Below are 15,918 nucleotides of genomic sequence, written 5' to 3'. Positions count from 1 at the left end.
GAGGCCAATTTGACCCTGACAAGGAGCACTTGCATGTTTTTGTGCCTGTTCTTGGGTGTCTCCATATTCGGTTCATTCCCTTCCCTAATGGCGACTGCCTCAGTCGTGGTCCCCGTCGCCACCATTCTATAGTCAGCGTCGCTAATGCTTGGCAACTTCTTATGAGTAAGTTCCTAGGATTGAATGTGTCTATGTTTTGCAAGAACAGCTATCTTGCTCATTTTCACATCAGCAATCTCTTTTCTCTTCTAATCTTTTTCCACCCACCTTCGAAACTTTCTCGTCCTTTTCCAAAGCCCTTTTCAATTTCCACAAAATTACAACCAAACTTGGGAGCAATTAACCATTTCCGATAAGGGTTATTTCCTCCCATCTCTGCTTTGATGAATTTTTTTTTATGTCATTGTGCCTCCGGATCGGTCACATGTTATTGTTGTAGGTTAGAAGACCGCCTAAAGAGAGATGAATATGTTATCTTTACAAAACTCGACAAGCTAATGTGAAAATAAAACAATCAAGTTGAGTATTATCAAAATCGATGAAGCACGTAGTCTAAATATTTTCAATGGTATAATGATATTCACCGGTGCGCACATCAAAAGTAATAACAGGGGTTGAGAGATAGAGAAATTTGCACAAAGAGTTTACAGTGGTCCGACTTAGATCAAGCCTACACAGCCTATTCGCTGGATTTCAACTAGACAATCAAAAGGAGGTTACATAATTGAATGATGACAGTCAAGTTTGATAGGTCTTACTATCTCCCAAAATCACTCTTTTAATGCCTCTCAAGGATTACAATTTGTAGTTCACAGAAGACAAGTATGAAATTCTCTTGAACTTTAGAATTTATTATTCTTAATCTCTCTTTCTCTTCAGCGCCTTGGTCTCTTTTTATGTTCCTCCACTTCCAATCTACCCATTAGACTGTCTTTAGAGGATCACTCTCCAATTAATCCATTGGATGAGTTTTCTTAAAAAAGATTGAGTAGTCGTTGAGGGATGAAATCAGAATTCCCAACGATTTGGTCGCCAAGACAAGCAAATCTTGATTTTCATAAGTAGAGTTCTTCGTTTAAGGAAGGTAGGTTTTTCTTGGGAATAATTGCTAATCAATCAAGATGTTTTGCATAAGTAACTGCGTTGCAAAACAATCTTTAAGATTGAAGGTCAATCATCACTTGCTACAATGAGAAATTCGAGCCAGATTACTAGCTATGATGATATAAGTAATGGGGTTTTTGTCTCAATATAAATTCATAAATAGACTTCGTAAACTGATGATATTCAGCTTTTGCATGAAGTCCGAAGATATCAAATGTCTTGATACTCATCATAAACAGAATAGAGTGGGCCATTAGCCAAATTTAATATGAGCCAGCGGTGCTATGATTTGAATTATAAGATATAGTGAATCCAAATCAAGCGTTTAATAACCCATCCAATCCAAGAAAAAATGAGAATAAAAATGTAATGAACTTGTGATATATGGAAGCAACAAGTCTTTAGAAAAGCCAAAACAAGAGAATCAACTAAACTTTCATAAAAATAAAGTTACTTTGAAGAGGAGTTTCCGGGTGGGAATGACAGACAAGCACGTGAAAATTCAAGGCGTAGTAGGTACGAAAATTTCAAAGGCTGCGAGAGACTAATCAGAAGGAAATGGACCATACATTTATGAGAGAGGCCAATTTGACCATGTCAAGGAGCACTCGCATGTGTTTTTGTGCCTGTTCTTGGGCGTCTCCATATTCTGTTCATTCCCGTCCCTAATAGCGACTGCCTCAATCGTGGTCCCCGTCGCCACCATTCTATGGTCGGTGTCACTAATGCTTGAGAACTTACTATGAGTAAGTTCTTAGGATTGAATGTGTCTAAGTTTTGTAGGAACAGTTGTCTTGCCCATTTTCATGTCAACGATCTCTTCTCTTCTAATCTTTTCCACCCACATTCGAAACCTTCTCAGTTCCTATTTGTAGCCCATTCTGATTCCCGAGAAATTACAACCAAACTTACAAGTAATTAACCATTTTCGACAACGCCTACATTATTGGGATTGTCCTACATCGGTTGTGGAAAGGCTGGTACTCGGTTCATAAGTATGAGGGAAAGTCTCAACGTTTGAGCTAGCTTTTGATATGAGAGAAACTCAAGATCGCACAACACTAGTATCAAAGCCCAGGACCCAAAAGTTGAAGGGTTGTAACGTAAACCGATTCAGAATGATCGCACATATAATATAAGAAAAATAGACGACGCACGGTTTACCCAAGTTCACCCCAGAATAGGGTTATGTCCTTTAAAGAGATTTCACTATGATTTTAGGTTTATAACCGCACAACTCATTACAATGATCAACCAAAAATGAGCAAATATATATATATGTGTGTGTGTGTGTGTGTGTGTGTGTGTGTGTGTGTGTGTGTAGTTGTGTGTGTCCTAAACGGGCCCAAAACCTAATATATCTAAAACCCTTTTAATCCATTAACAAATGGGCTAGCTTAGACAAAAGCCCAAACTATAGCGGAACCCCCGCCCCGCTGATCGGGCGTTGGGACACTCGTGTCGGGGGCGCTGCCCCCGAACCCCCACATCCCGTGCGCATGGGTCACATGTCGTCGGATTATATTTTAGTTTCCCTAAGCTCATTTGGGCGTACCCAATGTGGGAAATAAGGGTCCCCGAAGTATTCGCCAACTCCAACAAAAGTCATACGGGAAAGATGTAGGTTGTTGCCGCTCCGACCCATCTCTTGATATGTGAGGGAGAGATTGTTGGGGTTGTCTCACATTGGTTGGGGAAGGGGCTAATAGTCGGTTTATAAGTATAAGAGAAAACCTCAACCTTTAAGCTAGCTTCTGGAATGAAAAAGGCCTAAGGCCACCCAAAATGTATTCCCTTCCATCGCTGTTTTGTTGAAATGTTTGCCTGTCATCGTACCTGGACAGTTAGCTGACATTCAAAGTGAGTGATACTCATATTTCTAACCCGCCAATAAAATGTTTGGTTGGAGAAGGAATTTCCCTCTCTAACCCAAGACAGAGGAAAATTCTCATGACAGTGCATTATAAATCTTATTGGGTTTGCCATTCAGGGTAAGCTCGGTAATCACGTACGTCGTCCCACAAATGAAGCCTTATTCGTGCATGTAGATGAACTGTTTTGTCTATGAATATACATCCAGAGTAAACGATATGGACATCCTTAGGCTAAAAATTCCAGCAAAGAGGGACTTGATATATGTCCTACTCCCGACATATTTGAGGATTCCCCATGTTTGTGTACCTAACAATATTTTAGTAAACGAAATCATTCCCATTTAGAAGAATATATCCTTTTTTTCTTCCTCCAAAGAAAGTGTTGCTCCAGAAATAGCTGTCTTTTCTTTCTTTTAAAAATCTTCTCAAGAGTCGGCAAGCTCGGAATCTTGGACCAATTCTTGATGATGTCCATTGCTTGATGGAGAAAGCAGTCTCAGTTCCGACAAGCAAAACTGTTGCTTGTTAAGATCAAAATCAACATCCACTCGGTCTTGGCTTTATTTAGTAAGTACCCATCACGTATAAAACACGTATATACCAATTAATATTCTCAAGAAATCTTAGCCAAAAGATATTGCTTAGACCTTTCTTTCTAGCCAAAGAAGCTTTTGCAGCCCACCCCCAAAAAATTGTAATAATACGAGAGCCATACTGTGCAAATTAATTGAGACTGGAATAATTCCAATGGTGCGCCATATACCAATTAATAATTCCGATGGTGCACAAATTAATTATTTCCTCCAAATTTGGCAAATGAATGCCCAACCCTTAACGAAAACCAACGAAAGAACCAACTCGAAATTGGTAAATGTGCAATGCTCATGATCCTTATATTGTTGATCATACGATTTACTGGTTAGAAAAAGGAAACGAACTGAGCCTATGAGCGAATGGGAGTAAACGAGCGATAAGGCGTAAACGAGCAAGAAGGCAAGCTCACAACAAACTCACACAAGGGCGAGAGCTTGACAAAATAAAAGAAAAGGAACAAAAACTTGGATGAAAGAAGTAAAATCTTTCCATTTGGTTGAGTTTACATGTATCCTTCTTCAAGTCTTGAGCTTGTTTTTATACCATTTTTTCCCTTCAAGTCTTGAGTTTACATGTACCCTTCTTCAAGTCTTGAGCTTGTTTACATGTATCCTTCTTCAAGTCTTGAGCTATATGGCACGTGCCATATAGCTCGACCAATAGTGGAGATTTGGCATGACATCTATTGATCACGTCAGTCATGTCAAATTTTGGTGCCGACACAATAATCAAAGCTAAGAAAAATTAACAATAATCTCTTTCCGTTAGATGTAGGCATGGATTGGTGTAATCTTAGTACGATTAGGTAAGTTTAGAATCTGACTCGTTCTTTACAATTTTTTACACCCTAGTTTCCATGCATTTTTCCTTTGACTAATGATATAAAATAGCACTTGAAAAATTCATGATTTCCGACCGTCCAGCTAGTGACTATGTATTTTGGTGAATTTCCTAGAACTTTAATTTGTAACTATGTATTTCCCGAATTTCCAGGAAAAATCGAAAAAGAATCAAGGCGTGGTAACTTTAGTTGTTGGCCAAAGTTTATTTGATTTTACTATAATAAAAGGACAAGACGAAGAAAATGCATTCTTCTAAAGAGAATACTTAAAGACTTTTTTAACATCTACAAGACAAAACTTTAAGTGCGACTTTCTTTGCCTTTTGCCAACTCTCTCTCTCTCTCTCTCTCTCTCTCTCTCTTTCTCTCTCTCTGCGTCAGTCTCCATAAAACACCTTTTCCCCCCCATAACTTATGGCCAGCATTCAATCCGCGGCAAAATAGCAAAAACTGCGAATTAAGATGTGGATTTGCTTGTCATTGTCCAATGAATTATTCCACGCTCCTCGTTGTTCTATGTCTCCATTATACGTTTTTCTGGCGACCGTGAGGGGGCAAAAAGTCCGCACGCATTGAAAGAAGAAACTTTGGATTGGTGGGAAAAGGAAAGTGAAATGATTTTGGACTTGATGTGTTTGAATTTTGGAAAAAATTGCCCAAAAAATCTTAAGTTTATTGCAATTTTGCCAATTCAGTTCTAAACATTTTAATTTTACCAGTTAAGTCTTAAACATTTTCACGTTTTGCTAATTGAGTCAATCCAATCAATTTTAACTTGAAAGCGCCGACGTAGCCACCGGCCGTCCTACGCGACAAGCTAGAGCTGACTTGGACAAATTTTAATAGTACCTTAATATTTTTTATTATTTTTATTTTCTTTCTTCCCCTTCCCCCCCTCCCCTTTTTCCCTTTTTGGTTCAAAAGGTCGGCAGGGGCTACTAGCCATTAGCTAAGGGTGAGGGCCACAAAGCTTTCGTCGGCCACAATCGCGGCCCCTGGCTAAGGCCGGTGAGGGAGTCACATGCCATTGCGCAGGCCCTCGCGAGCCACAGCGAGGGATTGGGCAACGACCAGCAATCCTTGCCGACCTTTTGAACCAAAAAAAGGGGAAAAAAAAAGGAAAAATAGAAAAAGTAAAAAAAATAATAAATTCGAAATAAATATTAAAATATTATTAAAAATTATCCACGTTAATGTTTTCCATGCAACGTAAAAAGGCCAATGGCCATGTCAGCAATTTTCGATCAAAATTGATCGGATGAACTCAATTTGCAAAAAGTAAAAAAGGTTATGATTGAATTGGAAAAATTAAAACGTTTAGGACTGAATTGAAAAAATTAAAAGGTTTAAGATTTACTTGGAAAAGTACAATATATTTAATATTTTTTGGATAATTTTCCCTTCTATTTTTCTGGAATGCACAAAAGAAATAAAAGAAAAGAAAAGCAGTGAGTTGATCTTTCTTCATTAATCAGAAATTATATCCACGTTATTAGACGGAACGAGTTATTCTGTGGACATAATTTAGCTGAGGGGCCATTTTCCTAGATACGTGTTAAGCAAATTACACTTAATTGACCTTCCTATCAAAGAAAAAAAATTCAAATTTATCGTTAATATGTATTGGTTTCGGTCGATTTGAGGTTCTTAAAAGTCAATGTAAATCAATTTAGATTGAACTACTGTAAAGCAAAAAAGTTAATAAAAATCAATTTAAACATAACTTAGATTGGGCTTTCCTTGGTAAATTGCTTAATTGATGCCTTACTTCATAAGGGGTCTAACGTTTGCCATTATTTTATACTCCATGGCAGGAGCGTGGAGGTTAAACTATTTGGAAACCCATGAACACCCTACAAGTATCGTAAACCGGTTAGGTTCAAGCTTTTGGTCCAGACAGGTGATCACGGCTCGAAGTGATCTATACTTAGCTGATGGGATTTGAGCATGTGACCTCTAGCTCGTTAGTAAAAAAATCCCCAACCTAGTCCACTATACGTCATAAAAAAAAGTTTTGGAGATAGTTTCTTTCGCGATGATAGTTGCCAATTTTTTAAGTGAGTTGCTTTCAAACTTAAATGTCCGCATTTTTTATAAAAGAAGAAGAAGAAGAAGAAGAAGAAGAAGAAGAAGTCGAACTTGGAATGGATTACACGTAGAGATTATTAATCTATGAATTAGTAGTCTTTAACGAAGATAGTGGCCAATTCTTGAAGTTGGTTTTTTCCAAAATAGATTGACGACATTTAAATTGTTCACCAAATAAAATTAAGCCAAAGCTATTCCATGAACACTTGTCGTCGGTTCAATCTGCAATTAAATGTGGTTTTTCTCGTAAATGCTTCCCATATAGTTAATAAAAGTTTTTTTCACCACGTTCTTCTTTTTGTGATAATTATTTAGTGTAGTTGTATCACGAGAATAGTAATCAAGCATGATAGGGTATGGCTGCTATGATAATGTTAATTGTATCTTTTGGTGTTTGGACTCATACCGCGAATTACCCAAATCTTAGGGGTCGTGGAGCAAATTCCAAAAAGTTTTGGAGGCTTGAGAATCCCTGGCCTCCCGGGGCTTGCATTCACATTGAGAATTAAAGTTCGTATAGATTCCACTGTGGCCCTAATTTTCAAAAATAAAACAAAAATAGAATAAGTTGTTGTGTCCAGAAATTCTAAAATAATTCTCCATATGCAAAATGGAGTACTGACAGCCTAATGGAACTAGCCATAGCCCGTCTTCAAATGTTATAGTAGTGCACATGGTAGAATAAACGGTCGCCAAAAATGTTCAATCTTTTGACATTAGTCATTGTCATTAACCATCAACCCATGACAGTGATAACGTCATTCTCTAATATGATTTCACACGTCAAAAGAATTTAAAACCAAGCAACTCGACCATACTCTTATACAGAATATAATAGACGACGACATGATATCCGATTTTGATAAATAAATATAAGGCTTTGCTAGCACAACAGTTTTTGGATAATTGTGAGAGTAAGTTGTGAGCCACAAAATTTTAAAAGAGCACATCCTATAATATTTTTTAATTAATTTTTATTTATTTTTTGTAATTTAAAACCGATCATTAGCATAACAGCCACTCAAAAGTCGTTATATAATCAATACCGTTATAATGTGATGTTTCGAATGTACATGCGATGTCTTAGGGATATGATAATGCATAGGCAACTCTAATGGCATGATAATATGTAGGGGTGATCGGTTTCGGAATAGATGATTCTCACTCTAGAATCGAGAATCACTTGCTAGGGACCGGTTTAGCAAAACACGAATCGTGAATCATCCGCTCGTTTCATGAATCCACCCGATAATAGAATCATCAGTCCGATTCGGATTCCGGTTAGATTCTAGTTATGGTCCTACCGAGTATCAATATCAATTAAAAAAGGAAAATGGAACTAGCCCCTAGCGGTTTAAGCAGGAGAGCTCAACTGGGGACTTTGGCATATGTACTTTTTTTTTTGGGTCGAATTTTGGCATCTGTACTTGAGGTGCTTTTTATCAGGCCTTCCGTACTTGATGCAGTCAAATTGTGGATCTATCAAGGGACAACTAGAGGAGCCGTAGAGAGGGTGTGAAGCATCGTACACCCATTTTCCTTGGGAGGAAATTGCAGCCTACAGCAAGTAATTTTCTTTCGCCGAAGTTAGTGGTGGTGAGACTCTGGTCAGTGAGACTTGGGAAACTTTCTGCTTTCGTATGACAAAGGAAAAAACAGAGGAAGAAGGCTCTGAACAAGAAAGCCATCTTGGACTTTTGGAAAAAAGGGGACCAGTTGGATGGCTCCCAGTCCAAGCCAAGAACCGAATCGGTCTTCGCCGGTTCCAAAAAATTAGAATCAAGAACCGGATCAGTACCCGCCGGTTACATCCAAAATCAGCCGATTGAGTATAGTTCAACCCGATTTGGGTGGATCATGGTTTTGTGGCTCACCCATAATAATATATATTTGGCTCTCCATCAACCAAAACAAAAGGCGAAAGAACAAGGGAAAACATTTTTACTCTGCAGATAAAAACTGGGCCGTATGAGTCTCAGTCAAATAATTTTCACTAAACAAATCCAGGGAAAACTAGAAGTGCAATTTGGAGAATGAAGAGAGAAATTTACAGAATGCAGAAATAAACTAATTAATCATAAAATTACATTTTTGTGTGTGTGTAAATGACATTACACAATAATAATAGGAAAAAAGCCGACAAAAAAAATAAAAATAAAAACAGAAACCAGCTGAGCTCAAAAACTGCACACTGTCCAAAAGCTACTAGCTGGTCTCTGCCAGTTTTTTGTTGTTATTTTTCCCCCAACATAAAACTTAAAAAACAACAAACAAAACCAGGAAGTCTGGTTTGTGCTCGTGTTTCAGGTTTCGTGTCCCACCAGGAACCGGACGACGTGTCTCTCCGGCGAAGACCTGCTTCGCTCTGCAGCACCACGTAACACTACACCGGCTGGAGAAGAGAAAGAAAACCCACGAAAGTAAGACAAAACTGAAGATTTATATCATACTTGGCTGGCTAAGTCTTGGGACTCGATGAACGTCCCGTGAAAGCCGTAGGGGACCCTGGACGGCAGCCTGACCGAGGCCTCGAGCTCCAGGCTCGCGGCGTTCACGATCTGCAGCTCCGACGTCCACGTCTCTTCGTCGTGGACGAAGGCGAGAATGTGGCCGTCATCTTCCCTCGCCAGGTCGTTGCCGGCCGGTGAGAAGAATGGTTCTCCGCCGTATCTGTTGTCGCCGTAAAAGTGCTTCTTGACCTCCCCCGTCTCGAGGTCGACCTTGGCGAACCCGGAGACCTTTGGCCACGGCTCGGCGATGGCGAGGTACGCGTACTTGGTTCTCCGGCCCAGGAGGTTCCGGTTCACCATGCCGGCCTCCAAGTTCACTTGCTCGGAGGGGTGAATGATGGGTCGGCGGGTGGACTTTCCTGTCGTCGGGTTTAGGCGGATTTCGGAGAGCACGCTCTGGAGGCTCTCGTCGCACTCGTTGAAGATCTTGTCGGCCGGCGTCATGCACGACCCGATCACCACCACCTCGCCCTGCTCCGGCTCCTCCCACGCGTTCCACAGGTGGAAGCAGAACGTGCCTGGTGCCTCGACCCACCGGATCCCCGACGCGTCGCTCGCCCTCTTGTCGAGGATCCCGAAGCGGGACATCTTGTCCTTGTCGTAGATCACCGGCGAGCCGCCGCATAGCATCTCCTGGAGCTTGAACACGACCTGCTGGTCCGGGATTACGACGAAGTTCTCGGTGATGGCGAAGTCGTGCATCATGGTCGGTAGCGGCAGGGGGATCTCGACGTCCGGCGACTTCTCGCCGTCCGGCGAGAACCTGAAGTACTTGAGGTAAGGCTTGTGGACAACGTCGTAGCTCAGGGCAAAGAGCTCCTTCGTGATGGGATCGACCTTGGGGTGGGCGATCATAGTGGACTCGAGCTGGCCGTCAAAGTCGTACCGGCCCACCGTCTCAAGGTCGCCGGATCGCTTGACTCTCACCTGGTACGGCAGGTCATCCTCGGACATCGCCAGCAGGCGGTTGTTGAAGTAGACAAGGCCGGCGTTGGCGACTCCGCTCCCGCTGCTGTGGTCGAGAAGGCCGAACACCCCCTCGCGTAGAAGAGGAGGAGGCGGGCGATACCGGAGTGGCCATGCAGCTCACCGATGGCCTTCGGGAACACGGGCCGGCCCAGCTCCCGCTCCTGGACCAGCCGCTGCGTCTCGGTAAACCGGCAGGCATAGCTGGCCGAACCTCCGCTAATCGTCACCGCGTGGACCATGCCGTCACCGTCGAACAAGTGGTGCCCCGCAAGGGGCTCGTGCAGCGGGTTAGCGCCGTTCCGCACATAGACACCATTGATGCAATCGGGGATCTTGCCAGCGACGGGGAGGTGGCGGCAGACGGGCTGCTCAGGAACGGGGCGAAGTTCCCCGCGATTTGAACGCGGGGGTCGGCAGTCTTGGGGGAGCGGGTGGTGGAGCTCTCTCGAAATCAGCGCGCTCTCGACGAAGTCCAAGGCGTCGGCGGCAGCCTTTGCAGGAAATTCCACTGTGGAAGGTGGTGGTGGGGGTGGTGGGTCTTCTCGGTGGTGGCGGCGGCGGCGGTGGAGGTGCTGCAGGGTTGTCCTATAATAGTTATTGCAGGTGGTGGTGGTGGTAGGGGTTGGTGGGATTGCCATGGGAAATGGAGGATGGGAGGAGATTGCAAAGCACCATTTACTGTGGATCTGGTGGTGGTGTTGATGGGCTTGATCTTCTGTTTGCTGGCCATGGGCAAGAAGCCCAAGTCCGCTAGCGAAGACGATAACGAAGAAGAAGATGATGGGAGGTGTTCATAACTAGCCCAACTGCTACGACTGCAACTAGAGTTGGGTGATATTGTCGGAAGAGCCATGGCTTCTTTTTCTCTTCTTCTTCTTCTTCTTCTTTTTTCTGGGTTGGTCTAAGATTCGCGTCAGAGGAGGAAGGAGAGAGAGAAAATCACAAGGAATTCTAGAGAGAGAGAGAGAGAGAGAGAGAGAGGGAGATTTGGGGGAGAAGAAACGAGGAAAAATGGGCATAAATAGAGTTGGCGGTGCAAAAGAGAGAGAGAGGGAGAGAGAGTCATTGTGTGAGTGTGTGTGTCACGGGTCCACCTCGGACATTTAGAAGGAGACCACGTGGCAGATTTGTGGGGGAGGGAACTTGAGGAGGATCGACATTCGATTGGAAGGGCTTAGTCATGAAAATGGAAAAATTTTAAATATAGGTCTAAAATGCCATCATTTTCTTAAATATAGACCTAAAATAAATATTATTTTAAATAAAATTTTAAAATGCTCTTATTTTTTTAAATAATGGTCCAAGTGAATTTAGTCTAAAAAAAGGGTCTGGCCTCAAGGACTTTTGGTCATTTACTTTTATGTTATTTTTCTTTTAACTCTTTTCTTGTTTTTTAAATAAATAAATAAAAGTGAAAAAAAAGAGGCATGGGATTCAAAGGGACATGCCTTGGTACTATTTTCTCTTTTGTCCTCAAAGAGTACAAACTCAAATTGTGCGTCGTCACTTCGTCTTCGGCCTCTCGCCTCGTCACTTCATCTTCAACCTCTCGCTCAAGCTCCATCCTCGCTTTTTCAAGTTTAGTCCTTTACCAAACTTAAATCTGATTTTTTTTTCCCATTTTCATGGCGCCCTTAAAATAGAGGCAACCCTTCCGCTTGTGGTCCCACCACCGATGCGGCATCGACAACGGCCGGCATGGTCGCCAACCGGAGGCGAGGGCTAGGAAGCCCTTGCCGAGATTGGGAGACAAATGCGACCCTCTCCCAAATCTAGACGAGGGTTGCCGGCCCTCGCCTAGGCCCTCATCTCTCGCTAGCAAGGTCGCTAGCCCTCGCCGAAACCTCGCTAGCGATGGGGCGGTGGCCACAAGCAGGAGCGGTGGCCACAAGCAGGAGGGCTTTGTATTTTTTTTTTTTTTAACTTTTTAAATTCTTTAAAAAATAGAAAAAGGACAAAACAAAGATCAAAAGGACAAAAAAAAATTAAAAAAAATGATAAAAATGCCCTTGAGGCTACGCCCTATTTTTTGACTATATTACCATTTCAAGCCTTTGTTTAAAATAAGTTATGACACTTCATACCTTTATTTGAAATAATATCTAACTCGGACCTTATTTGAGAAAAGGAAATCACTTCGGGACCTTATTTGAAATTTTTTCAAAAAAAAAATTGACACAAAGGTGGGAAATGTGGTGCTACCAAAGGTGAAGTGGGTGAGAACTTTGAAATTGCGTGGTAATAAATAGTTTGAAACATTACCAATATATTGGTAATGATTGGAGGGTGCTCTGAAATTAAGGACCAATAAGAGCGAGGATTAGAGTCAAGACACATCTTCAATCTAATGGGAAATTACTGAAAAAAATCATAAATCCATTTTAATTATGACAATTTAGTCTATTTGATCGGTCGATATTGACGTGGCAAAATTGTAATAATATTTTATTATTTTTTTGAGTTTTTGTCTTTTTTTTTCTACCTGCCAATAAACCCTAAACCATAAAATAAAAAGAAAAGAATAAAAATTAATTAAAAGAATAAAAAATTAATGCAAAAAAGATAAAAATTTATTAAAATTTTGCCACGTCGGCGCTAGTTGACCAAATGGATTGAATTAACACAATTACAAAATGTTTAAAATTCAATTGATTAAAAAAAGTTTAGAACTGAAATGACACAATCGCAATAGGTTTGTGACATTTTTTGGCAACTCAATCTAATGGGTGTCATTTCTCAATCTCTTTAAATCGTGAGTTTCATATAATCGATTGTTGAGATGAACTTGATTTATGTGATGATTCCGAGGGATATACCATTCAATGTTTTATCTATTTAACCTAACTCCGCGTCCCTCCCTCTCCAATGTTTTTTTTTTTTTTCCATTTCTATTATGGGTCCCTTGTTTGTTTTTTTTTAAAGGAATATGCTTCGAATGAAGAACACCCACATGGGCCTTTTTCTACTCTGTTTCAACCACGAAATCTTTGGTCACATCGCTGACCCCACACGCCCCTACACACACTCTCGGACGCAGCCTCAGCTATGGACAACATAAATGGCCTGTTCCTCCATCCACGTTTTCGTTAGGCCCCGTTTGTTGTCCATATGACTAGCCCCGTTCCGATCACTCGTCCCCATAGTGTAAAACCACGGTTCCAACCAAACGAAAAAAAAAAAAAAAAAAAGGGACCCGACAGAAAGGCGACCTCTCATCCATCGTAACCCTAAAATCTCACGTTTTTTCTTTTTATATCACATCAGCTGTTTACGGAATAAGATATTATTTCCGTCACTCTATACGTTTTAAGGTCATATCATAGTCAAGTCTTAATCAGCTGTTATCCCCTTTCTTGTTATATTTCGTATTGTGAACCTTACTCCTTATTCTCTACCCCCCACGTTTATCATTTCGATTGTAAAGTGCGGGCGGGCGTCTTAGTTATCCCAACAAACTTGTTTATGGGGTTTGTCGTGACATTCAGCGGCTCCCTTCCATTGGCAAAAAGGATCGGAAGAGATGACCCGCGGTAGTGACTTTCTACGGGCGCTACTTACAATAGGAATGCCGCAACTAGGTGAGGAATTAAAAGCGGTTCGGAGTTACGTCCATAGAGTAAATTGAGCTAATGATCTCGTGGAAAGCGGCTCACTCGTTTCCATTTAACCCGACATTCCCGGCAGCATGGCAATTAATAACTCGATTAGTTGGCTCGTTTTTTTAACACAGACAGGTACCTACTTTCCTAAATGGCTGGTCACACCTAGCTAAAATGGCTTCTAGCGGTCAAAGTTCAAAAAGCACAAGTTAAGCAGAAGTTAATGAGATTATTATACGAATGATTCTTGATTATTATTTCATTATGTCGTTTCGAGGGGCCCTTTGACTGCATATTCTAAAACTTGTCTGCATATTCCAAAACTTGTTACGATGAAATTCTTGACTTTTTAATTATCCATGGGAAAGGAACAAAATCATAACTATGGAAACGGTTTAGCCACGATGATCATCTTCTCTTTAAATTATTTAGTGTGTACTCTCAATATCATTTGATGGGAACACCAGAAAACCTAGCAGTTACGTGTTGGGATTATCCACATAATTTCCGACACATGTAGCTTATCTAGGAAATCAACCTTAATACTTTTGCCTTTTTGCTCTTTACCCAGAATTTGCGCCAACGGCATCTTCGTGGGAGGTCCCCCATTCAAAGTCGCCAATTTGTGAACAATTTCAATTCACTTGCTCTCGACTTATTTCGGTCTCTTCAAAAGACGATGGTGGCTTCGTACCTTCTCTCATGTCCGAGAACACGACTGAAGACTAAACTTTCGGTGCTGTGTTTTTCCCTTGGATCTGCATGGCGATGGTGGTTTCCGACGCCTGGTTGCGGTCCTCTGGAATGATCCAATTGAGGAGACGGCACTGTCGAGGGCCACCGTGAAAGGAGAGGGACGAAAGCGACGCGTTTCGATGGATCCATGTCGCATACTCCCTTCAATGTTTCTTCATTGCCGGTGTACGCTACGAGCCTTAGACATTGACATTCGAAAAGCAGTTTTTCGCTTCCCTTTCGAAGATGTAACTCACTACCATCTTAAAATAAAATAAAAAACGGTGAATTTTTATTTATTTATTATTATTATTTTTTAATCGATGTTGCTTTCGTCCTGATCAATCAAGGAGCAAAAGCATGATATCTTTAGGGCAAGCCGGATGGAGGGTGCAAAACCATTAGACAATTAACACTAATCTATTAATGAATGATCAATAATCTACATATGTATGAGATTTTCGTTTTGTCAAAAGCTTCTTTTCAGGAAAATATCTTACCTGCGCAATGCCAATCAATTGAAGATCACACATTGAAACATCTGACCATGCCGACACTTTTGGTGAGCAGATCTCTAGTGTGGAGATTTTTCTGTTGCTTTAATTTAAAAAAGGGCGTCATTTCAATCTCTTTTAACGACGATTTAGAGTCAAAGCCGACCAATTATTAACTTCCACACAACCACAGCTTCAATCTAATGTCATGGATGACTCAAGAAAAGAACCAAAGTGCTTCTATACCGACCAATTTCTTTCATCCACATGTCGAGTGCTTCTTGGAGAGTTTAATATACCCAAAAAGAAAAAAAAAATAGAAAATTTATAGCGAGCATATGTTGGACCGACTGACAGGTCCAGTACTTTAATATTGGGGTTAATTAAATGGTAGAACATTCGAGCTTAGGTCAAGGTCCCACGAATAATTAATGTTGTAGTTTTACAATATTTTATAAAGACATGTAGTGTTTGAACATTATCTATCTTATGTTATTAGAGTTATGGAAAGAAAGAAATTCTTATGTTACGATGATGTCACATTGGGACCAAGCATGGATGCTGGAGATCTTGTGCAAGCTATACTTACCCTGTTTGAATAATACAGCCTTTCCAAAGCAAAGCGGTAGATCCGGGATTTTTTATTTAAACGTGGAACTTTTATTCTTTTGACAATTTTTTATTGCCATCTCAATACTTTATCGTTATATATTATTGATTAGGATGACTTCGTTGGTCTATGGAGATTCCCTACTCTAGGGGGACTCTTTCACATGATTCTTTCCAATGTAAGTTTGTCAATACATCAACCGCCCTCATTGTCCATGCCTAGTGATTAATCAATTTCACTATAAACTCCACGAAAATGACTTCAAGAAATTCCCTTTCGAAAATAACAAGATGGTCAAAGGTTGCTAATGTTTCCATTTAAATTTGCAGAGCTTCTTCAATGTACACAAGCCATATGTAGATGGTATTGGAATATGACGTCTAAAAGTATGGAAATGCTTTGGACGACAAATGTGTCGAAGACATGAAGGACCTCTGTAGAAGGTAAATAAGCTATAAGATGACAGCTCGTTGAAGTTTGGCTGACCAATAAAATGTAAA

General features: G+C 40.9%; 1 pseudogene; it reads right to left on the bottom strand.

Annotated features, from left to right (window-relative positions):
- Nucleotides 1-8,547: 8,547 nt before the first annotated feature.
- On the bottom strand, nucleotides 8,548-10,910 carry LOC115755987 (annotated as a pseudogene).
- Nucleotides 10,911-15,918: the final 5,008 nt, after the last annotated feature.

This window comes from Rhodamnia argentea, chromosome 9, assembly GCF_020921035.1.
Source record: "Rhodamnia argentea isolate NSW1041297 chromosome 9, ASM2092103v1, whole genome shotgun sequence".
NCBI classification, from domain to species: Eukaryota; Viridiplantae; Streptophyta; class Magnoliopsida; order Myrtales; family Myrtaceae; genus Rhodamnia; species Rhodamnia argentea.
Note: the sequence above shows the minus strand (reverse complement) of the source record. Positions and strands in the feature narration are given on the sequence as shown.